Raw genomic sequence first — 26,830 nt, 5'->3', positions numbered from 1 at the left:
AGTTATGAAGTCGTTCTTGATAACCCTATTTATCTACTTTACCTTCAAGTCTATCAAGATTAATATCTTATAATTATATTCTTCTAGAAGAGATTAAATTTGGAGAATGATTCAACTGATGGCCAAGATTTTACTGAATTTGGCTAAAAGTCCTTGAAAATTAACAATGAACCCGATAATGAGTCTTCTGTTTTGATGCTATAAATCATTTTCCCATACACACCCATATATATATATATATATATATATATATATTATATATATATATATATATATATATATAGGTGTATAGGTGTGTGTGTGTGTGTTTGTGTGTGTGCGTGTGCGTGTGTATATAGGTGTGTGTGTTTGTGTGCGTGTGCGTATGCGTGTGTACTATCTTGAAGAGATTGTTTGTGAATACCAAATTTACATGAATGTCTTCTATGACGTTTAGAACCATATATTTCGATTGACAGTCTTTATGAATCATGATCACTGGTGAATGTTCGCGTACTTATTCCTTATTTCAATATGATTTATTTCTTATATATCATGTGTTTAGCATATTTACATTAAAGCATTTTCCGACAATGTACCACTGTTGGTGTTTTTTATTCTGATTTTAGCTAATAAGAACCTGCAGTTAAATCATGTAATTAAAAGTTATGATATATTAGCTCTTTAAGAAACGTTTTTATGGTTGTTCAAATGTTTGACTTAATTTCTTGTCTTGATTAAGCTTAAGTTTGCCAGAAGCGAAAATCATATAACCAGATATAGAATCATGAAACAAGATTTGTTGAACACCAGCAACAATATGCAGTGAATGAGCCTCACTGTCGAACTTCTCAGTTCCAGAGGTTCTTTGTCCCCCGCACCGTTGAACTGTGGAACAATCTCCCTGGGGACGTGCAATTGGAACTCCAAACGTTAATGGGAAGAATCAAATATTTACCCTCTAAAACAATTCTCCCCGTATTTTGTTAATTTACTGACATTAATTACTAATTTAATACATTTTTCTCTTTCCTAATAAATGAATGTTTTCTGTGTTTTCCATTACCTTCTGCAACTTCTTTCTAATAAACACCAAATTCTTTGGAAGCTTGAATTTCAAATCAATAGTCTCTGGGCTTGTTCCATATGAAGAGCGTTTATCTTCTGAATATGTATATATATATATATATATATATATATATATATATATATATATATATATATATATATATATTATATATATGTGTGTGTGTGTGTGTGTGTATGTGTGTGTGTGTGTGTTTTTTGGGGGAGTGGTGAGTGTGAATAAGGTACCTAAATACATATAATATTAAGATTAAACTTGGGGGAGTAACCTTCAACTGCTTCGTTTCATACACGCCTACTTTATGTGTGGTGGAATAGACATCATTAATCGAGCAAGACTCGGTATTTCATCTTCAACTATTATGATTAGATTAAAATGTCTCTTAGTCTCTTAGTCTCCTTTGAAAGTCGAGTCTTCTAGACCTTTTATACTTTGTATTCTAATTTGTCAATGGCCAATATCCAAGGATAATAATTGTCTCTATACGTATATCATTGTACTAGGAGATTGCTACTGCCTTTGGCCTTTTTTGCTCGTACAATTAGTGTGTCAGATTTTTGGCACTTATAGCAGATGCGTTTTCTCTTTGAGCCTCACCAGAATGCCGATCCTAAGATCAGACTTGATCACCACTTTTCCTTGTTAAAAAATAGGTTTCAATTTTCTATTCAGAGAAACAATAACTTTGAATGGTTTATATTACCATTTCCCTATGGCTGTGCGGTGAAGTGGACGTTAATCCAAAGAAACTACGGCAGTTCCTGCACGGAATTTGGTCCTCATTTGGCGCACACTAAAACTAGCTGAGCGTAAATGACCCACGTTAATTAGTCTGTCTTATCTCAAGAATGAGTGAAAAAAAAGTAACAGAACCTTAGGTTTCTTTAAGAATTTGTTTCAAACAATTTGCTGAAATCAAATTTGAGGAAAAGGTATGTGATAATCTTATGAACGAGTTGTTTCAAACGATCTGCAGACAAGATTTCAGATGTTGATGGGAGCTGGTCTTGTCATTTGTTAAAGTAACTTCCAGTCTTCAACCACTATCAATTGCCGTGTGTGAATCGTGTCCAGGAATTGATTCCAAGCCGTTTGCAACAGTAGAAGGTCAGAAATTGATGCTAGTGCTGCAAAAGGTCTCTCGTGGTTGGATCTCCAGATGGCGGGAGGAGAAGGAGAGGAGTAGAAAGAGGGGGAGGAGGAGGAGGAGGAGGGGGAGGAGGTGTTGTTAACTCTCCCTAGCGAGCGAACGACCAAAATCGTGGCCCTCCTCTTTTACCTGAGGCTATTACCTAGCAGATTGGTGTCTTGAAGTTGAATGGCCTCTGCCTCTTCTTCTTCGTTTCTTCAGACTTGACGACAGTGTCTGTTTTCTTATTGCCATGTCCTAATTCCACTGTGGCATCTGAAGGCTAGAAAAAGCATCTTTGCTTCAAAATGAATAGCTTCCCTTATCTTCCTCGATGTTGCAGAAACCTTAAGACTTACATGATAGTGACTGCTTTACTTATACCTGAACGATGAAGATGTAAGAAAATGATTTTGTATGAAACTTGTCCGACATCCTCTTCAGAGATAAAGATGCAAATACAACTGTGACTGCTGAATCAACTACGAATATATTAATAATAATGTGGACTTTGCTGATCGTACATCATCTTGTTGGTCTCCAGCTAACAACAGTTCGTCCGTTTTCATTCTCCCTGAATAAAACGACTCTGGTGTGGATTCCGACAGAGTCATTCGAGCGTTCAACAGCGCAGACGCAATAAACACTTCCTAATGCAAACCGTTTAACAGAATCACGCAGATCTCTTCACTTCGTAGTAACTGCTCCAGATTTTATTTTCTCTTATTTGTAAAAAAAAAAAAAAACAACCGCTGTCGAAATTAGAACTCAAGAGTTACAATTGATGAACATAGAAAACATTCATTTTAATGACAGAAAAGAACCAAATAAATAAAATCGGTGCAGCCTTTCTCGTTTGTGGTAATACTGGCAACGAAGTAACTTCCCCTAGCTCAGACCCGAATAAATGTCGAGAAAATGAGAGAGGAACAAGGGTTGGACCTTTTAAGACGAAGACAACCGCGAAATTAAACACATAAACTATATGTGATGGATTTTCTCCGACCCTCCTCCATCTTGGATTCATCTTGAAGTCGAGTTTACCAGCCACACCAACTACTTCTCAGAAGAATATAAGACTTGTTCTTTTTCATATATCTTTCCCAAATTGACCATTTTGATCCTCTCATCTATAGAAGTAACTCTTAAACAACAGGTAAATGCAAAAATAACGACGCTCGCATAGACACTACTAGACTAGCTTAAATCGCCATGGTTGTTTATTTACAATATCTAATTGTATGTTGATTAACTGATGCTTTCGATTGTTTTTAGTTTCTTTCAACTGTTTTCTCATCTTCTTCACATATAAGCATTCTGTCTCTCAGAAGCTAGCTTTGCAAGCAAATGTATTTTTTAGTCCTGCCCGTTCATGTCGACTGATAATGATAATATTAATAAAGTCCCTTTGCATTATTGTCCTTCCCTTTAGATGTTTACCAGCTTCATACAGCAAGAAGTGTTCTAAAAAAAGAGAGCTTTCCGGGAAGAAGATTGTTTCAAAGATCAGAATATTTTCGCCTCTGACCTTGGGCAATAAGGTCACCTTCTATCTCTGTTTACCGAAGGCCGAGGCGTATTCAGGAGGCAGGTCAGCGAGAGCACGAAGTTATCAATTGAATCTACCGCTACTCGTTTTAAGATGGAGCAGGATGAAGACAGAAAAGGTGGTGTATATACACCACACAAATATAAATAAATAAATAAGATATATATATATATATATATATATATATATATATATATATATATATTCATATGGAAATGTTATGCGCATGCGCCTCATTCACTCCACGATTCAGCAAGTAACGCATGGATGTCGCAGTGACAGCGTGGCCGTTTTTGCTATCAGCAAACGCAGTGTTGGGCGGATGGCTTGATATATATATATATATATAATATATATATATATATATATATATATATATATATATATATATATATATATATATATATATATATATATATATATATATATATATAATATAAATATATATAATATATATATATAATTTAATATAACGTATATAATATATATATATACAATGAGGCGCATGCGCATAACATTTCCATGAAATTGAAAAGAAAGGATTTTAGTATCCAGGAAAGTACGAGAGGGTACGATGACTGACTAGTATTTTAAGGTGTGTCTTGGTGGTTCGATACTTTGTTGTTGAGGCTTCTAGGTAATTATATGTAGCTGATCTATTTCTCCCTTAAAAAGAAACTCCAGGAGACATTTAAGGGCTCTTTGAGGATGAGATTGAAAGCCCCGTGCTCTTTTCTATCTCAGCTATGACCCACAACGGTCGACTGATTTCCAGTTGCGTAATTAGCTTCTTGGGTTAACAAATGAAAACGATGTCTGTCTGAAAACTGACCTAAGTCGATTTTCCTGTCTTAGGATCGAATTCCGTGGGGGTAGGGGGAGAGAAGAGAGAGAGAGAGAGAGAGAGAGAGAGATTTCACTACACAGCACACTGCATAATATCATATACGTATTTTAATGAAGTTGTTTAGGCTTATTGTCCATTCAAAGTCGTTAGGAGAAAAGGCGTTTCTTTGATTTCTTGAGAGAAAAGTTTCGCTGTGAATAATTCACAGCTTATCGAAAACAGGAATTTTTAACGTAAATGAGAAAATATCAGTCTGTTTTCTGTCAGAATGTACGTATATTCCAAAAGATATAGCTCCGTAGAAAAATAATACGCGATTAGAAAGAAAGGCCGAGACTGGATTAGGGAAACGATTAAAAAGAAAAAAAAAACAGAAGGGAAGTGTAATTGCGTAAAGGAACGAAGGCTCCGTTGGTCGACCTTGGACGTAACCTGTTTGTTGCTCGAAGCGAGAGTTCGCTAGCGCAAGGTCCCATAAAATGACAAGTTCAAATTGCACGAGTTTCGAACACAATGTCATACAGGAAGTCTTGAGTTAAGCTTACCCATTTTAAAGCTAGGACCTCTCCTAAGTATGGCAGGTCTTTGTAATGAAATGAATGCGCCAGATGGAAGCCAAACGTAGTTCTGGAATCAGCAGTGTCTTTTAACACCATCCAAGAGCAAGTTAAACATGGCACAGCTATGCACGGCTGGAAGGGTAAGTAGGAGTGTTTTAGGGGTCAATACCTCCTAGTCAGGCGTAAACAACTTGAGCAAGGCGAAGGACATCTGCCAAACTGACTTAAGCTGCTCCTCGGATGCTAGAAAATGTTGGAATTCGTTTCTGATGCAGCCATAACCCGTTTATCTAAGGAAGCGGTGGGCCAGAAAAAATAGGATAGCATTCAATTCTGTGTATATGAATATGTGTGTGTTTGTGTGCTCTGCCAAGGATGCAAACGCCTCCTCATCGCCGCAGCTGCACCATACAACTCAAAAGTCTCATGGGTATCACGTCATGTCCCTTGTATGAAATATGCTCCTCATCGATACTTTCGTGGCTCTAACTTACATCTAGCTAGTGAGGGCTCACCTTTCTTTGTTTCTCGGTATGAGGGGGAACTAACTTTAGATTGTCAATAATGAATCAGACCATTAAGGGCAGCATTTATCAGTGTTATGACATGGAAACCAAGGTTACAATAAATGAGAGAAATAGGACTTCCCAGGACTCTGGGACCCGAGTTTTCCCTTGCTTCAAAGACTTTCTAAAGAGAAAGCCGTCTAGAAAAGGGAAAAACTCTGGTCCTAGAGTCCTGGGAAGTCCTATTTCTCTCACTTATTGTAACCTTTGTTTCCATGTCATAGCACTGACAGATTTCTCTTTGGACTGCTTGCTAAAATACCAATGGGAAGATATATTCTAATATTGGTCTCACTATAATTTTTTCATGTAAGGAATTAGTCTAATCTTCCTTTAAAAGAGAGGGTTGTTGAATTACCAGAACAGGTTTTTATGCGCTATACTTCAAAAACGCGTCCTGGAAATGTAGATCTTATGAATTAAAGCTTATAAAAAATCATGATTTAAGTTTTCCAGTTTAGCTATCAAATTGTAGACCTATATACGTGTGAACCATATAATTTGCAAAGCATATTAAGAATATTTTTTTCTCACTGAGGTCCTCATAACATGCAAACAATGAACAAGAACAAACTGCTAATCAAAGTGGCTCATGCTTGCCTCTCAGGACGATGGAATCGCGCAATTATGCGAAACAGAAAATAAGCCGTTATTGGTGCTAGGTTTCGGTCTGGTTAAAATCAACGTGCTTGAAACAGCACTTTTTTGAACCACATAATTCGCCGCTGAACCGCAGCTGTACCGCATTCACTTCTCTAGCTACTGTTGAATACCGCTAAAACGTCCCTATGTATGACAACAAAGATACCGAGTGCAGTATTTTCATTCATCAATACGATGGGCTGTTCTCAGGACGATAACCCAGTAAGTGCTTGTGACACTTGATACAATAACAACGATTTGAGCAGACAAAGGCTTCACACGCTTCTTGCACAATAAAATTAATTTTTTGAATCAGTCAACTGAAGCCGATATTCTTCGCTGAGTATTGGCTTTCTCCCAAGGTATGCTGTCATGCCATTCAGCTATGGAATTATGCCAGGCACATCCTGGCAGTAAGGGCGTATGTCTACTCTTGACAGTATCTACTGATGACAGTATAGAAAGTAGCGATTTACTTTTTACAACGTATTCGATATTGTCAAGCCTTGGCCGTTTACCAAAGGTACCAAGTATCTGATTCTTTGGGATTTTATGGACCGTTATATGACAAGATTTTCGGTTGGGAATGAGTGATGAGAAAGTCAGATGAACGCCTTGTTGAACTTTTGAACATTCCTTCCCATGGTAAATTTTCACAGAGGTGGACGAAGAGCAAACTGTTCTGTAATCTTCAGCTCTCATGGTCTTCTCATACCCATGAACGCTGAACACCTCCAGTTACAGTTTCTCGTAATAATAATAATAATGATAATAGATGTATGCTGAATAGATATCAAGAACGAACAGGCTACCTCTTTTTTTCTACGGCAAATTACTTGTCACTGAAATGGATAATCCAAGAAGTCTAAAATTATGATGCATTATTGACTTTTACTTTTGAATAGACCGTGGATAAGCTTAGAGAAATGCGAAAATGTACCACACATTAAGTCCTGAAGTATCTCGTCATTGACCAGAACACAGTGAGACGCAGGGGACGAGGACTCAAGGGGTAAGATGCAAAGGCCCAGCACGACATATAAATTGTTGGGGATCTGCCTTAAGAATCTTAAACGCACTTCATGCACCTTCTGAATCCGGATTAGTCTTTTTTCAGACATTCATGTTAAGGATGTTACCATGGAAACGTGTGAGTATTTCTGACTTTCCTTTATATCATTTTGGGTGACGAATTGGCTGTTGTTTTTATGAAAGTCATCCTAATTTACTTTAGTACATGCGATGCATAACCGCGTAGGGAGGGAGGGAGGGGTAGGAGGAGGGGGAGGTACATTTCACAACAACATTTGCGGTTGTCATGCCTCACCAACAATCATTCTGATCGATTCAAAGCTTCTCTTGCATCCCAATCGAAGCTGCAGCTGTTATTTGGAGCGATGATGCGAACAGACCAAGGAAGACATAGTTCTCATCATAAAGACAGCAAACAAAGGCAGCAGCAGAATTGAGGTTAGAGACAAATTTCCTAAAAAACAATTGCAAATATGTAATATTTACAGTCATACATACCTGAAGAATTTCAGTCTCAGAAAGGTGTGGCCTTTTAGACATTTTTGTCATGGACAAAAATGCAATACGGATTGATTGTGCATTATATAAAAGTTCTTCAGAAGATTTCAATAAAAAAACTTTTGTTGAGAAACATTTAAGACACTGTTATTTCTGGATCATGATTATCTGTTCTGGTTACGTGTTTGAAGTCCACACATTATCAGAGTTTGCATGCCTAAGGCATTTCTCAGTATAGTATCTGTCGTAATGAATGACTTTATGATGATATAAGAAACTAAACATGCATGAAACATTTTATGAGGGTTTTCGAATTGTCATGATGATTAAATCAATAGCACTCATACTAATTTTTTTAACAGATAAATGAATTATCGGAATGGCCAGTAAACAAGCGAACTTTCAAGTAGGACCATGTATAAGGCTTATAGAAAGAAGCGTTCATAATATGGCCAACGAGAAATTTTCACAAAAATACAGGAATATAGTGCTACCTGTAATGGGCTGTTTGCAAACTTATAATGATTGTCCATTGTCTTTTTAACCAAAGAGGTTGAACGACTGAAAGACATCAAGTTTTACAAGTACAGAGCTGCCAGGAAAGTCTTAACCACTTCTTTTAAGAAAATTACAGATACATACGATGCCTTCCATGACATGAATACGTCACAAGCCCTGCTCAATCATACGGAACAAAAGCTAGGGAGAGCCTCATGTTGATGCAGTCTAGCTTATTTGAAGTAAAGACATCTGTACGAAAACTCTCTTTGATTCAGCTCAGACATTCTTCACTTATTTGATTCCGACCAAGATCTAAGGAGTGAAACATTACTTTATTATCCCAGTGGTCAGTTGGCATTCAGCGGAAGTCGGGTGGCCAGCTGAACCACTTCCTAAAATCCCACGACCGTCTCCTAACGGTTTCTCGTAGCAGCTCGGACCAGTCCTGGTTCTTCCTTAACCATTCGATTAGGCAATTCAGAGCTATTACCCGCTTCGGAACCAGGACGAGAGAGTCATCACTAGATAACGGTTTTCCGATCACTATTAGAGTCAAAAGCAAAAATGCAGTGCGGTTACTGATAAGGAAACGTCAAAAGTCTGTAAGCGATGATTTAGCGCAATGCCTAACAGCTTTCGAGTTACTTCACTTATTATTGCAAATGGAGATGGGTGATCTGTTATGACATTCATAGAATTCATAAAAAAACGACTAATCTACATGATTACTGATACTGATCATGAATTAGATTTCCACAGTAACTGAATAACCTAAAGAAGCGTCCTTGTTGACGGTAGGAATAAAATATTTTTTTAAAACATTTTCGTATTCGCCAGCTACTTCGAGAAGAGCCGTTTTTTTCTCGAAAAAAAAAACAACAACTGCATGATTGCATTACAATACGTAATGAATTCAACCTATCTAATCATCCATCCATCTGGCAAAAAATCTCGCGGAAACTTCTCAAGAAATTAAACTCTATGGAAACTGAACTCGGAACAAATTGTGACAGATAGCTGACTTTTTCTCTCTTGCCGCTCTCACATTTTGTCTGCAACTTTCGTGAGCACTGACACCAATTGGACCTCAATTCGAGTGAACGAGATCAATTTTGAGACAAGAGAAAGACACCGATGGAAAGGACCCCCTCCCACTGGCCACACCCCCCTCCCACCGGTCAACCCCCCTCCCTCTCTTTCTATCTCTGTGTGAAACATCCTCACTTTCAATCCATCTAAAGGTTTAACTTTAATTTTTTGAGCATCGATGAATTCTAGTTTCGAAATTAAAAAAAAACAAACAAACCAGGAAACCGACTTATGAGACAATTTTTGACAGCGTGCAAGATAATTTTAAACTTCATGTTTATTGCAAATGTACAAAACATTCACTGGCACTTGTTTATTACTTCACTGTTGAGTGGTCTTGATGGAAGCGTGGCCTTCAGTGAGTGGTCTTTTGTAAGCAACCATCAAATGATTTTTTTAAAGAAATTCATTTGAAAATAAATGTTCGAGAGGTTTGTCGACAATGACAAAACCGGGGTTTCTGCAATGTTTCCATGTGTGATAGATAAAATTGCCGAATCAGTTTCCGATGACATAGTCTGATTTAGTCTAATTCATAAACGAAATTCATGAGAAGTGAGAGAGAGAGAGAGAGAGAGAGAGAGAGAGAGAGAGAGAGAGAGAGAGAGAGAGAGAGAGAGAGCGGGCGCTTCGTGAAGCTCAAGAATATGTGATGACTTGAAAAGATTTTTAAAAAAATTCTGCTGAAAAAGGAAGTCATTATCTAAGTATATCATCACCTAATAATTTCGCTACAGGATAATCCAGTTTCTTATTGGAAATATCTAATTCAGGTTAATCATCTCTTTAACATAAATAAGGGGCTAAACTAAAATTCGATAATTCGAAAGTAATCTAAGAAATACTTTTGGAACTATGTAACTGCAAAAGCTGCGTCAAATTAAGACATTGTAGATTCAAAACTTGACATATAATAAGGTGTTATGTTGTTAAACGACACACACACACACACACACACACACGCACACACACACACACACACACACACACACACACATATATATATATATATATTATATATATATATATATATATATATATATATATATAATCTCTAAAAAAAAATCACCTCCAAATACCATCTGACAGCAATTTCTTGCAGACAGCTTTAAGATCAGTAAAAGTGAGAGGAGATTGATTTCCCGAAATAGACGAGATACCTGAGCTATTTTTACACCAGAAGAGCAAAGACAATCACCTGGGAGATTGAAGTGAAGGAAAATGAAAATTACATTTCCATCTGTGCAGCCATCGCCTTTCTAACATCGGGTAAAAAAAAAAAAAAAAAAAAAAAAAAAACGCTCGTGGTGAGAAGCAACTTCCAACACAGAGTCGAGGATGCTTTCAAGCACGTGCAATGGCACTGACTCCAACAGCTAGAATTTGGCTTGAGATTCTCGAAGAATGTGAAAGTTCAAGTTTGTTGATTTGGGGGATTTTTTTAGGGTTTGCCCCAAACCGTTCACAACAAAACTAAATCAATTCTAACACTGAGGATCTTTTTTTCTTTTTTATTTATATGCGCGTTTACGCATATCCGTAAATAATGATACATGCATACATGTATGTCTGTGCGTGTGCATGTATGTATGTACGTACGTATTCATCGATGATCAGTATTAAAGTCTCCATCGACATATTATACGGTTCTATGGTGCTTACTGTTTTTATAGACCTTTTCAATTCCACAGTACGCTGTTGGATGTCAGTAAGAAACTTTCACACACATACACACACACATATATATATTATATATATATATATATATATATATATATATATATATATATATATATTATACCAGGTTGAAGAGGTAATGGCATGTCTTTCACAAGTATCGTTTATTATGCCAACGTTTCACATTACCTCTTCAACCTGGATGTCGGTCGGTCGGGTCTGCTACCCCTATGATTCTTATATATATATATATTATATATATATATATATATTCCTTCATTCCCGATGTTCTGTAGACTTCATTACCTTTTTCAAGGGCTATACCCAAAGTATAAACATTTATATGACTACAATTATCTAAATATAAGTATAAAGGAAGTTAGTAATAAGCTGAACCAACCTATTCAAAGGAGAATAAGAGAGAGATAGGGGAGAGAGAGAGAGAGAGCGACGATGAGAGAAGAGAGAGAGAGAGAGAGAGAGACGAGAGAGAGAGAAGAGAGAGAGAGAGAGAGAGAGAGAAATATATATATATATATAATATATATATATATATATATATATATATATATATATAATGAAAAATTATAGTGGCCGGCAGAGGTTTATTTAACTAAGGAAGATGTTTAGTCCTCATCGATTCCAGAATTCCATTTGCTAAAAGTAATTTGAGTAATTTTATGAACTTCTTAAGTAACTTTTTTTACTTTGTATTCACGTTAAATTGTCCTTTTTAATAGTTTAAACTGATATTGATGGTGCATTTTGTTTTTTAAAGTGTGCAATTAACTGTAACTTATACTAATTTATTTTGTGCTGCCTCAAAATGCAGACATTACGAAACTTCCGGAATGAATAACTGTTTGTGTTTGTAGCCAAGTCTTGTGTCTTCCTCCACACTAATGTATATAATTATTATATATGGTTCCACACACACACACACGCACACACACACACGCACACACACACACACACACACACACACCACACACATATATATATATATAGATATATATATATATATATATATATATATATATCTAATTACACATATGTATACATCCATACACACATATTTCATATATATAAATTCCAAACAGCGGGTAAAATCAGTAATATAAACTATGAATGATGAAAACTAGAACGCAGTAAATAACTAATAACAAAGTCTTTAGTGGCCATTTTGGAAGTAGTAGATTAGGCTGGCTTTATGCCATCGCGCTCTCGAATAAATTGAAAAGTTCTTTGAGACCTAAAATGTTTTTTGTTAAATAAGCATTTTCAGTTTTTCACCCTAACTTTACCCTCGCTTTCTTTATTTTTCAGTATCTTCAAATTCAGTGCTATGTATCGCTATAATGACACGTATTTATACATTCATACAATATTTGGGAAACGTCGGCACTCAGGCTTCCTTGAAGCTAACATGTGGTCATTATAGATGTTGTGTTTCCCGAAGCATTACTGTGACATCACTGACTTGACTCCGTTATCAAGATGCACTCTGTCATGTTATGCAGAACGTGAGCGATCGTATTTGGCTTCACACCTCATACATGACGTAAACGTGATCTCTCTCTCTCTCACTCTCTCTCTCTCTCTGTGTGTGTGAGAGCCGTTGAATAAACCCGGCAATAGCATATCCATCATAGACAGTAAGTCTGTTCACACTTTTGTTGGTTAATGGACGGCATTCATGAACATATGGTCAACTGACAGATAATAGTTAAGAGTCATGTTACGAGCCATAACGGCCTAAATACTATTCGAAGCGGGATCTTAAATACTCGTTGTCTGTAGCTAAGTACTAGCACCTATTTGTAGTCACAGTGGCGGGGATCTGTTACTTCCTGTGCCTTTGTCAAAGAACAATTCAAGAAGATAAAAACGAAAAATGAATTCCCTAGTGGGAACATTTTGCGAAAGTTAATAAAATAAATGATAACGGAGGGAAAGGAATTATGCAGGTAACGGAAAGACCAAGTCTATCACGCTTGGAGGAAGATGCAAAACTTTTAAAAAGGAAAGGATTGGAGAATGTCACTGAATACCACAAGAAACATTATACTTTCTATCTCAAGTCTCACGTAATTTGAACTGGTTTTCGTTGCATCATTCCTTCTGTCTCTACTAGTTTATATATATATTATATATATATAATATATATATATTATTATATATATATATATATCTATATATATAGAATATATATAGAAAGAAAGTGAGAGAGAGAGAGAGAGAGAGAGAGGAGAGAGAGAGAGAGAGAGAGACATATATATATGAATATGTATATATACTGTATATATATATATATATATATATATATATATATATAAAATATATATAATAATATAATATATAAATATTATTATATATATATATATATATATATCTATAATATATATATATCATATAAGATACTATATATACATACTATATATTATATAAACATATATAATATATATATATATATATATATATATATATATATATATATATATATATATAAATATATATGAAAGCAGACAGACAGGGAAACATATGATAGAGTTAATGAAGATGCAGAGTAAAGAGAGATGAGAATGTAAGGTGGAGAAGGTAACATTTAAAGGGCAATATTTTATGAAGCAAGGTAAGTGAGTGTAAGAATACTTACGCGATGGAGTGACTGGGTTGTTGTCAAAGTTGGTCAGAGACAAGGATTGTGTTAAGTAAGAAGTCAGGCTCCTCTCCATGGCAGAGGACAGAAGGCACAGGTAAAAAAAAAAAAAAAAATAAAGAAAAATATGAAAAAAATTGCTGTTGAAGAAAAGGGTGTCTCGGATTAAGTTATCAAGGGGCTGATGTTTCAAGGTGATGTAGCAGTAACTGGGATAATCAGGAGAAATTTCAGAGGATGGAAAAACAATCTGAAATAATCTGTAAAAGGTAAAATTACAAATGCGAATGCGAACAAGAGAAAGGCGAATAATGTAATTGGGTAGCCAATGTCATATTTTACTCCTGTTTCTTTACAGATGCTACATCGCTGATCAGCAGAAATGAAGGAGGATTTGAGTGTCCATTGTCGTGCGTCAAATCTAGGATTATTCACTTAGATAAAATGGTTTACACACTCAATACATCCGTACATACACATAAACTATATATATATATTATATATATATATATATATATATATAATATATAACACAACACACACACACACACACACACATATATATATATATATATATATATATATATATATATATATATATATATATAAATCATATATATAATGAAAATACGTACCCAGGTGGTTAATTGCGGTCCTGCACGGAAATGAGACAAGCTGGGTTGACTCCGTCTTGCGTAGCCAGAAATAAGAAATAATTAAACTTAATAAGTCCTACTTTTGTCATATGTTCCAACTGTGGAACACATGTTGTTCAGATAGAATGAATTAAAAATCAGAGAGTTTACACGTTTATATAGATACATATATATATTTATATGTGTGTGTATTTACAACACTGTTTACGAACGGGTATACATTATATGGAAGGAGGATGAATGTATATAGTAAACACTGAGCTGGTCATGTAAACTTCAATATGTAATTCATTAAAACTCAAAAACATCTGTTTCGGTGGGAACATATGACAAAAGTAGGTCTTATTAAGCTTAATTATTTCTTATTTCTGGCTACGTAAGAAGAAACCAGCCCAGCTTGTCTCACTTCCGTGCGGGACCGCAACTGCTGATCACCTGCGTACGGTATTCGTCCGTTAGTTCGTTACGTCGGTCTCCCAGGTCCTGCTATGGAGCCTTACTTGTGTATGCAGGAGACTCTGCCTCTCCGCTCGCACCCTCCTGGACGGCAGATTCTAGCTAAAACAAGCAGAATATGCTTTATGAAACTCTCAGCAACTCTCCTGTGTTGTTAGCACCAATATTGGTGCCAGACGCATGATCATGGCTAACTTTAACCTCAAATGAAATAAAAACCACGGGGCTAGAGGGCTGCAATTTGTTATGTTTGATTATTGGAAGGTGGATGGTCACATGCCAATTTGCAGCCCTCTAGCCTCGGTAGTTTTTAAGATCTGAGGGCACAGTATTCTTTCACAGAAAGCTAAACCAGGAGGATGAAAGAAAGAAGGAAAGAAAAGAGAGGAAAACCTCTCTCATACGAACGGTTGTGGTCTAAATATCGAAAGAAACTCAAATTAAAACCTTCAGAATACGAAACTGTTACTCCTTACCGAAGAGAAACCTCATCAAACCCAAATCAAATGATTTTTATGGCACGTTAATGTTTGCTGAATCTACTTGTTCTGGATTGGCGGATTGTGAGATTAACTATAAATGAATAGGCGACAATCTAACCTTGCAAAATCACACAGAACTTTGAAATTGAATTCGAAATGAACTTTTACAATTCAGTATCCGAAATTATTTATTTCTTTATTAGGAGGTTCCCAAAGACACGGTGATGACCAAATTCCAGTACAATTCATACACTTTTGTACAGACGCTTCCCAGATGCGACAGGAAATGTAAGAAGGCATTAATCTCTGGAGGCGTGAACAAGTGACACGCAGAAGCAGGAAAACACAACGGAGAGTTAACTCGGACAGGTATCACAGAGGAATCATAATCCTACTGCATCTGATGAGGAAGATGCTCATGATGACTATGAAAGCGTTGATGATGACGGTGTTGGCTGAGTTTTACGTACACACACATATATACGTGTTATATATATATATATATTATATATATATATATATATATATATATATATAGATATATATATCATTATATAAAGCGAATACCACAATCCTGTGGTATTTGCTTATATACTGAATCACGTGGGTTTACTGTACATACACACAAACACATTATAGTGATGTATATTATATATATATATATATATATATATATATATATATATATATGTATATATATATATGTATGTATGTAGTATATATATACTTATATGCATACGTATATCAAATGCCTTGAAATGCAGATCGTTCTACAAACAATCTTTCTTAGTGGTAAACTATAAATGGGACAGGATCGCAATTAGCACTTATCGTGTCCGGTCTTTCTCTGTTTCACGTTACTCGTTAATTCTGCCTTTAAGGTCTTGTATTTGACTAAATTTTCTTTGAAGATAAAGTATTTGGGATGATTTCCATACAGATTCCTTTGCCAAAGGCACTTATGCGTTTGAATGGTCATATGTATATTGTGTGCCCATACATGTATACCTACATACATGCCCCTCTCTCTCTCTCTTTATATATATACATATATATATATATAATATATATATATATATATATATATATATGTGTGTGGTGTGTGTGTGTGTGCGTGTGTGTGTGTGTGTGTGTGTGTGTGTATGTATATGTACTGTTTGCTTATGTATGTATGTATAAACACAAAAGAACGTGCTACTGTGACTACATCGTATTTCCATGAAATTTTCTATTCTTTCATTTTTGCAATCAGTTAATTTATCCCACTGTACATAAAAAGTTAATTTAGAATAGTTTTGCAGGAAAATATAATATATTTATATCTGTTTCGCAGTTCTAACCGTATGTTTTATTTCAGTGATTCAATTAAAGACTTGTTATTAAAGATGAACAACCTCAAGTTTGTAGTGTCGTAGAATATTATAATGAATAACTTCCTGGTTGGTTTTTGGGGAACCCAGTTTTACCACATCCCATAACACCAGATGTCTGTCCGTTACCTTCAGTGTATGCGTTTTTCTGTCTGCGGCCTCAGTATGAGCACTTTTTCGGAATACGCTAAGACTTCGGACATTCTTTTTCAGTATATTATCATTCTTGAAACTACTTTTTAATATGCTTTTAAAGCTGTTAGCACTAACTAACCAGGGACTTTGCTTTGTGTATTTTAAGCCCCAGTGGGTGAATCACTGTGCATATTTGAGTGACTAACAAAAAACGCACTTGCCAGTAGTTTTTAGCCTGTTCCATATGGTAGAAAAAGTCGAAGCACCTGAGAGACGGCTCCCTTTAATTTGACTGCTCATTTTTAGCCGCTGAGAATGATCCAACATCACTTAATTGCGTCAGAGCAAGCTGGATTATTCATTATGATGTCCGTGACAACAGCCATTTAACCGTACCTGCGTACTGATGACCGTCATCTGTAACATGCGGTTCTTGACCCACCTGTCGGTGGTGCTGCGCTGTTCCTCACTTCTGGGTTTTCGATGCATAACCGTAACTACGAAGATTCCTTTAGATGAAGACCCTGGGCCATTCCAGTGGTCACAAAGCGAGCTTATTTTCTGCTATAGACTGTTAGGCAGTTTGACAGATAGATAGTGTTACTGAGAACATTGTTTGGTAGCACATGACCATGATCAGTGCATAACCATACATACAGAATTTCCTATATAGATGAACAGCCTGTATCATGACATTGGTCACAAAGCGAGCTTATTTACTGCTATAGACTGTTAGTGTTAGGTAGTTTGGCAGACGAGTAGGGTACTGAGAAGATTGCCATAAAAGCTGTTGTTCGCTAGCATATGGTATGATCGAATAGTAAGCCTTGACTATTTTCCAACTGCCGGTGGTATGCCTGGAAGAAACTTCGTTTTTAATTGATGCATTATCCAAACCGATTGAGCTCCTGAATTTGACTAAATTCTTCCTTACTCAATTTTCCCGGAAGACATGTATTTGCGATGCAATTTTGGATGATACAACCGTCAAACTTACGGAGATGAAACTTATTTTATTATAGAACACCGAAGGACGAGAATTACTGGTTACAAGTATTTTTGAAATGCATTCCTGGAGAGGCTTCGTTAACTGACCCCACTGGATACGCAGTTACTAAGTCTAGAAATACTTAGGCAAGAAAGAGATACTGGTACTTGGTTTTCCTTACCCTACTCCATTTCATCTCTCATCTAAATGTCGAAACAACTTGGCTTCAGAGATTTTACTTCAGCATTTAATATTAATGTATATTACATGAACTTGATAATCTCTGATATACGCATGCCAAAAGTAATTTCTTGAAGTGGTAAACAGATTGAAATCATTCTGATAGCTTCCTATTTAATCGAAAGCATTCGCATATAGTATATATATATATATATATATATATATATATATATATATATATCAAATTCACTCAACCTCAGAATCATGTACACGCGCGCGCCACACACACACACATATATATATATATATATATATATATATATATATATATATATATATATGTATATATATACATACATACATATATATATATATATATATATATATATATATATATATATATATATATATATATATATGTATATTTGTGTGTGTGTGCGCGCGTGTACATGATTCCGAGGTTGAGTGAATTTGATATTAAACGCCATTTGAAGCTTAATGTTTGAGAATATAAAAAATGTCACAGTGTAAGTGACAAAAATTCACACATAAACACATATGTATATACCCGCAAAGTATAGAATGGTAACCTAAAGATTCACAAGTAGAATTTCTGATAGGGCTTCATGGCCCTTGATTTTCTCCACCTTGGTACATAATTCACCGCTGAGGTCAAGGAATGTGCGCACACAACCTTTCTTCTTCCCGGCTTGTAATATGTAACCTCCTCTCTCTAGTCAGGCGGGAGCAAAATTGCAGGTAAAAATGCCGATAGGTCGTTTTTAGCCCAATGGTTGATGTATTGGGCCAATATTACTCCTTATCTTGGCAGGAAAAACGCAGAAATATCAAACCTACCCCAAAGGATGGGAAATAATCGAGGGGAAAGCCAAGTAGGAAAAGAATTCCAAGACTGATGAAAAGCTGACACGCATATCCTACAAAATATGACGATTTTCAAACATTGTCAGGCGGTGGAGACAGAGATTATGTTGAAGTAATGTGTGATTTACGTTATCAGCCAATGAGCACATTCAAGTTATAAAAGCTTTGACTTCTGTAATCAGCCAAGAAGCATTCGCAAGACATCTATGTCAGTTCCCTTCCTATGCAATGAAGCCAACTCCCATTCAGCTTTTAGTCTCCACTGTCCTGTCCTTCGCTCATTTTGAAGGACAAGCTTTGTTGCTTTGTAGTGATGGAAAGATATTTCATGTCATCTCACTGAGAAAGGAATCTCACTTCCTAAAAGTCAGGGGCCAGTGACTTCTGAGCGATTAGAACTGACAATCGCCAGAGATATTAATTACCTGGGCCATTTCCTGTATCGTTTCATTGGATTCTCGTCTTTTGACTTCAATTCCTCTGGCGTCAACGGGGCTTCTGCGTATCGTGGGTGGCATAAAACAAACACAACACTAGCGATAAAAATTACAATTATAGCAACAACAACAATATAATAATAATAATAATCTAACCATTTTAGTTTTATTTAATAAGGTGTTTTAGTTAAAATCACTAGCAATGTTAATTATGCTATTTTTCCTAAGTTGCCTCTGTTTTATAACACTATGAATCTACGAAATGCCTTCGAGAAAAATTAAATGCATTTGAAGTAGTCATCTCGCTCAGTGTGTTATTTTAATTTTCTTTCAAGATTCTTTAACATTTGCCTTGTCATTATTGGTACGTTTTGTGTTTTTATTTTTCATTTGTGTTTTTTGTTTCTTGGATAACCTTTCACTCATTCCTGTGCTTAAATGATGGAGAACATTTGTTTCCTTTCAGTCACACTTCACTTTTATTTACTGAGGTGAATGTCTTCTTGGTCTGATTTTTTTTTCTTCTAGCTCAAAGAATCTTTCCATCGTCATTGCCTTTTCTTTCTAAATTCAAAACATTCGATATAGGATAATATTCTTAAGAGTTTTCGCTCCCCAGTTGTTGATGTCTTTTTCAAAAAGTGACTTTTTCTTCGGCATTTTTTATTTTAATTTAATTTAATTTTTTCTTATTATTCCAGAAACCCGTCGACCTGTAGCTTTTACTAAATGCAGATTGAAGACTTTTATTTTCTCGTATATGCATCTGTGGCGTTTCTGTACTGAGGCATAAACTTACTATGAGTATCCATTTTGTTGCCTACAGTAGAGTTACACAGCTTAAACGTTGGTCATTCCAAGTTTACATTCATATCATAAAGCTGCTTGAATGTTTCACTCGGTTTCATGATTGGTCAATAACATTAAAAAAATTTTCCTTCTCAGTACTGAGGAAATCGCACAAACCTGTTTTGATAAGTTTTAAAACTCATAACGTATTAGAAAAAAAAATAACCCATTGTTCGGGTGCTGTCATCATGAAAAAAGTTATAATACAATCATAAGAAGTTCCTGTCACACCAACCCTCTTCTCTCCAGGTTCATTGTTGCAAAGGGATTCCAAAATAAGTTAATAAGTTGAAAAATGGCGAAGGAACACGTCAAAATAATCATATAGCTTACGAGAGAAAATTATTATAGCCGTTTCTAGACTTGTCGATTAACCGTTAAATCGTATATTACAGACGTAATTGCTAATGGAGATACAAAACCAAAGTCGTCTATCTAAGTCAATTTCAATCACGTCAAAAGATGAGTACCCCTGTCCCTCTCTCTCTCCTGTGTCTCTCTGCCTTTAAATTCCGATCTTATTTTAATTTACAGAGAGTTCACTGTCCAGGAGATGATACATTTTTTCATGTCATGGTGAAAAAAATTGACGCCGTCGCTCCTCATTAAGAGAAATGATCGCATACCTATATGTTCCCGAGATAAGAGCCTTTGTAACTTACGGGAGATACATTTTATCCCAGTCATTAGTGAGCCTGATTAGGCTTTCTAGCCTTAATGGAAATCGTCATTATTCTTCCTCTTCTTTTTCTTCCCCGTCCACCTCTTAGGGCGAGTTCTGTCAAGTCATCTTGGTTCATTTTCGTGTCTGAATCGATTTTTGAACTCTGATCTACGAAGGAATTCCTGACAAGAAAGCAAAAGAGCCTTGATTGATGAAAGATCTCTGGCAAAAGAAGAGAAAAAAAACTAAGGAAAGTATTTCTAATCTTTGATTTATGAAGAAGCTTCAGATAGGAGCACAACAGAAAGTGTTTTTTGCAAGTTAATTTGTGAAGGAACTTCTGGTTAGAAAGGAAAAGACAACAGCAAGAAAGCAAAAGAAAGTTTTTCTAAATTTTCATCTGAGAATGAACTTCTGATTAGAAGGCAACAGAGAGCATTTCTGAACAGTGATTTATGAAAACTTCAGACAAGAATGCAAAGGAAAGTATTGGTGTTGAAGATTAAACTGGCTTTATGCCAGCACGGGCTCTTGTTCATAGAGCAACCCGTAGAAAAGAAAGTAGCTTTTTTGTTTGTTACGGTTTATTTCGGTCTCCTGGCTTCTTCTTGGTGTCTTTTCCGAATACGCCTTTATTGGATGAATTAATGAAATGACTTTTCTGTGTTCGTGTTTCATGAACATACAAGTCCATATCATGTTTGTCTTTTTGTTTGTTTGTTTGTATGGTGTTTTTACGTTGCATGGAACCAGTGGTTATTCAGCAACGGGACCAACGGCTTTACGTGACTTCCGAACCACGTAGAAAGTGAACTTCTAACACCAGAAATACACATCTTTCACCCCTCAGTGGAATGCCCGAGAATCGAACTCGCGGCATGTTTATCTTTGTTCTGTAATTTATTTTACTGTAGAGTCATCATCTCTCTCTCTCTTCCTGTTAATCTGTCTACTCGTCTCTGTCGCGAGAATCAAGATGCATGAAATTTGGATTCGATTCTTCCCTTGTATGTGAGGACTAAATAGCTTTCCGTACCAAAGCCAGTCACGAATTTCAACATTCTGTGTACCGTGCGTGCTACACTGGATTCCTCAAAGTTGATAAGAGAGAGAGAGAGAGAGAGAGAGAGAGAGAGAGAGAGAGATTACAAGGGGAAAAGAATGATCCAGGCCGTGAAAGACACTCATTAAGGAATCTCTCTTCCCTGTTTGAAAAGGATCATCGTGCCAATGTCGTCCCGCATCGGATCCCTCCTCCAGCTCCTCCTTTATCTTCTCTCCTCCTTCTCCTCCCCCTCCTCCTCCTTTCTCTCTGCTTCTCTTTCTCACCCTCACCGCTTACTTGTTCTCCCGAGAGTTTCTCGATTCAATTTCATGGACTCTTGTCTCGTGGGAATCGAGATGGAGATTCTCAGACTTCGGCGGTCTGATCGCGGAAGCAACTGCCCAGGAATTTCTAGAAATACAGTTCGTGCCACAGATCCCGTTGAGAGGACTGTCACCGCGGCCGGAGATCTTCGGAATTTTATCCGACGGGAGAACGTGTGAGTTCTTGTTAGTAGCTTTCGTATATCTTCACCTCGGTAACGACACCCCCAGCCCCGCACCCCCACAAAAAAAAATCTTCAGGTTCAAAAAAATGCGCCGAAATTTCTTTGGCGCAATCGAGTTTTCTGTACAGCGTATAATCAAGGCCACCGAAATAGACCTATCTTTCGGTGATCTCGGAATAACGCTGTATGAGCACAGTCCATGAAACTTTAACCACGGCCCGGTGGTGGCCAGTCCTAAATCGTTGCCAGACGCACGATTATGGCTAACTTTAACCTTAGATAAAATAAAGACTACTGAGGCTAAAGGGCTGCAACTTGGTATGTTTGATAATTTGAGGGTAGATGATCAACATAACAATTTACAGCCCTCTAACCTCAGTAATTTTTAAGATCTGAGGGCTGACAGAAAAAGCGCGGACAAACAGACAAAGCCGGCAAAATAGTTTTATTTTCCGAAAACTAAAAAGCGCTCTTGCTGTGCGTGTTTCTCAAAACACCACTTCGTTCATTGAGGTGAAACTGCTTCATGTCCTAAATTCTTTACATTTGGAAGGAGAAGAGACTTTGTAAATACATGATTTGAGTAAGATTAAAAAACACAAACGTAAGCTGTTCGTTTCTTGGATTTCCCCTTTTTTCCTGTTGTCCGGTGAGGAAAACACGCGAGGAGTACTGAAATTGTGTTGTTTTTGCCTTAATTACAAAATTTTCTTAAGCTCTCATCCGCGAATTCACACTTTCTGGACTCCACGTTACTGAGTTCACTCACCGAACGCAGAGTGAAGAGTGAAGGAAAAATATGTTTATCTATCTACAACGTAATTTGGAGGCCATGATCGTGAAGTTCGTGTAAAATTTCTTCATCTCTCTCTCTCTCTCTCTCTCTCTATATATATATATATGTGTGTGTGTGTGTGTGTGTGTGTGTGTGTGTGCGCGTGTGTGTGTGTAATGCACAAAAATGTGCGCGCATCTTCCCGTTATTTGAGTGCATTGTGCAAATAAAGCTATGCGTTCTGAAGACTGATTATGGCATCCGCAATCGCCACCGTTAATCGTTCCGCGCCAAAGGCACGAAGATACAACAGCATTCAATATCGGTTCTTCAGCTGTTCATAAATCAAAACTACCTTCAGGAGTTATTGGAAATGCGAATATCTCGTACTAAGAACGTAATACTTATAGTGTAAATTTTACAAAAAATAATGTAATATCTCATTAACTGTTATTTTCTAGAATAGAAAGTGCAGGTTAGTTCCGATTACCATTTCCTTCGAATTGAAAAGGATTTGGAAAATTTTACTTCACCATAATTTGATTCTAAAAGACGGGAGCCCCTTCGATCTTTGGGCACGTTTTCCTTTGATCATTTGTGGATGTTAAAATTCTTTGGACCGAGCGTGTAGAAACCTCCCTATTCACTGACGTGTTGCATTTAGCATATAACTCAGCGCAGCCGGAGCAGGTGGCCCTCGTGATCTATGCTCTGGTGAGGATTCGTGTGAACCGTTGTTTCAGATACACTTGGCTGGGCGGCCATTTGCGTTTCTTTTTCCTCAGGCATATAGCCTACGTCTCGGGTGTTCCGCTAAGTGCCTCATTTCCTTTTTGACATTGAACTTCGCTGAATACGAGTTCAGGTTCCTGCCTTTGAGTTGCATTTAGTAATTCAAATATAAAGAAGGCTAAGCGACATGTGGTATGTAGAGCAAACGTGCCAGGCTATGTCAGGCTCTGTGGGTCCTGCGCAAATCAATAATCACCACAAAAAAAATGATATTTCATTACATCAAGCAGCTCACGATTCTGTTACTGGATGAGAAAATTAATACAGCTTATGGAATCGTTGGAGCTTGGATCGATAATCTAGACAGAACTAATGATAATGAATGTTCCTTGAGAAAGCGAATGCAAGTTATAAAATAACGAAACCCAGTCAATTTTAGCCCTTGAATTTAGAAGACCTTTTCCTCTTTTGGAACTGAAGTGACGTCATATTTACACAGATATAATCTGACTGATCAATTAAGATGAATATCGTTCAAAAGAGAAAACCATCGTCACAGATGGCCGGCTGGGGCAAATTTTAAGCCTTGGCGGCTTGGAACAGTTTCAGTGGTTCCTTCAGAATACAGTGGAGGCAGTCATTCAGCAAAGAGAAGAGGAGCCTGACTATCCAGGAACGTCAAGTCGAATGAATGTTTTGCGAACAGTCTTTGTACAGAAAGTTTATGGATTTTACTCTTACACATATTACCCAGCGTTAGATGTAGGTTTAATGCAAAAGAACCAGCTTCCATAACAATGACGAATTTGAGAATTATTCAGAAGATGAATTCAAACAAAATTTGACAGCCTATATCCCTCCCTTCAGCGTTGGAAGTCATGATTTTCCGGTAGAATAAATTTGGTGTAAGTCTCCATTACCGCAAACATAATTTTTAATACATTTGCAATACTGTATAATAAATGAAAAAGGTTACACAATTATTTTCTGTTAGAGGAATTCGCAAACACTACCTTGACTGCGGGTATTGTTATAGACGAGCCTTACCACTGTTTTCTTTTCGTCAGCCCGAAAGATTCTTCTCGGTGCTTCTATTGTCAAATACCGGAACCAGGGTCGATTGTCTCAAGCGTTTTTCCCGAACCTGATCGTCAGATCTAATTTGTGGTAAAACTATAATTGACTTAATAGCTCCCAAGAGTTCTTGAGGTGCTGTGGCGCGAGACAGGCCCACTCCGCGTCAGCAAGGGCCATATTATCGTAATATGTACAATGTTATATGACTGATGTTCTACTGTTCAAATAAGTTAGGCTTTATCTAAAACCATATATTGTAACCAATTGCATTTTATTAGTAGGATGAAAATTGTATTTACAAAATTGAAAGTACGATTAATTAAGCTTTATAACGAATTTGTGGGTTTCGTGAAATATCACACCGTATGATCTGAAATAGGAATTTCTTTGGGATACTTACTCTTATTGGAAACGTTACTAGCTTTCTGTGTATGTTATTATGCCGCCTACTGATTTTCTTTTTTCACCCATCTTACGTTTCTCTTTATTGTTTTTTTTTTCTTAGAAATACTGGATCTCTGTTGGAGTGTTCCGAACTTATGAATTTCGTTTCTGTGAATTTCTGTGAACAGGAACAGTTCTTACACTCCATCATTTTTTTCCACCGTTTAATTGTGGCGACCACATACAAAACATGGATGATCAAATTACGCGTTTCCTTTATTACGTCACCTACACCAGCTTCAAATATTTGTTTGTCTATAGCTCCTTGTACCTGTTGAGATTCTCCATTTGTTATGTTACGATGGGACTTGGAATTCTAAGAATGTTTGTGTGTAAGACTATCAGAGATGTATAGAAAAAACTTTTCGTCAATCTAACACGTTCATCGGAGAAAGAAAGTTTGCAAAGTGGAAGTCTCTGTTTTTCCAGCGTGGATTCTTGAAATGCAACGGACATTGAAAAGTATAAAGTAATGAGGTGATATCTGGATGCGTTGTGGGACTCATCGTGAATAGATCCTGGTAACAACGACTGTCATTATGTGGGAGATAATTATCTAGTGTTGTTTGATGTCTGCAGTGACAAGGTAATTAAAAACCAGTTCCAAGCATTATTATTTTGAAAAGATTAATTAGTTTGTGACGTATACGAAGTTGAAGAAATATTTATATCAAGCGTAGAATTTAATGTGATGTATAATTGAAAATCCTCAATTCCAGCTTCTGTTCGAATGTTATCTATCTGTGCCACCGTCCATTTGATTCTGAATGTATCTGAAATCCAGAGGTAACTTTTTCTATGCCCATTGGCCCCCACGCTTCATGTATATACATAGTCGGAACTGCAAACAGTCGAATACGTTTATTTTTCATAAACTACACCCTGACCCCGACTGGGGAACAGGCAATCTACACAGGGGTATTATTCTTATATATATTCATTATTGTGTAATCACTTTATATACATATAACCACATATACACCTGTATACAACGCAATCATGAAGTGTGCAACAGCCACGCATTAGTATTATTATTATTATCTTGTGCAGTTTCCGGAACCCTCATGTTGTTGCTTTAGAGTTGAGGCAGAGTCATGAATGCAGTGAACTATAGAGAGAGAGAGAGAGAGAGAGAGAGAGAGAGAGAGAGAGAGAGAGAGAGAGAGAGAGAGAGAGAGAGAGAGAATTATTGAGCTTTGGTTGTTTCACTTTTGAGTTTTACAACATTCCAATATCCAAAAACTGATTGGTCACCTTGAGATATTTCTTGCCACAATACTTTCTGCCTTATAATTCATTCCATCCTCTAGAAATTCAAGAGTGTAATATTAT

The 26,830-nt window shown here is 36.6% G+C and overlaps 1 protein-coding gene across 3 annotated transcripts in view; it reads left to right on the top strand.

Annotated features, from left to right (window-relative positions):
- LOC135222795 (seizure protein 6 homolog) overlaps positions 1–26,830 on the top strand; it is a 73,435-nt gene that overhangs the window by 25,712 nt on the left and 20,893 nt on the right. The window lies entirely within an intron of this gene.

The sequence above is a fragment of the Macrobrachium nipponense genome, chromosome 8 (genome assembly GCF_015104395.2).
Source record: "Macrobrachium nipponense isolate FS-2020 chromosome 8, ASM1510439v2, whole genome shotgun sequence".
Lineage (NCBI taxonomy): Eukaryota > Metazoa > Arthropoda > Malacostraca > Decapoda > Palaemonidae > Macrobrachium > Macrobrachium nipponense.
Note: the sequence above shows the minus strand (reverse complement) of the source record. Positions and strands in the feature narration are given on the sequence as shown.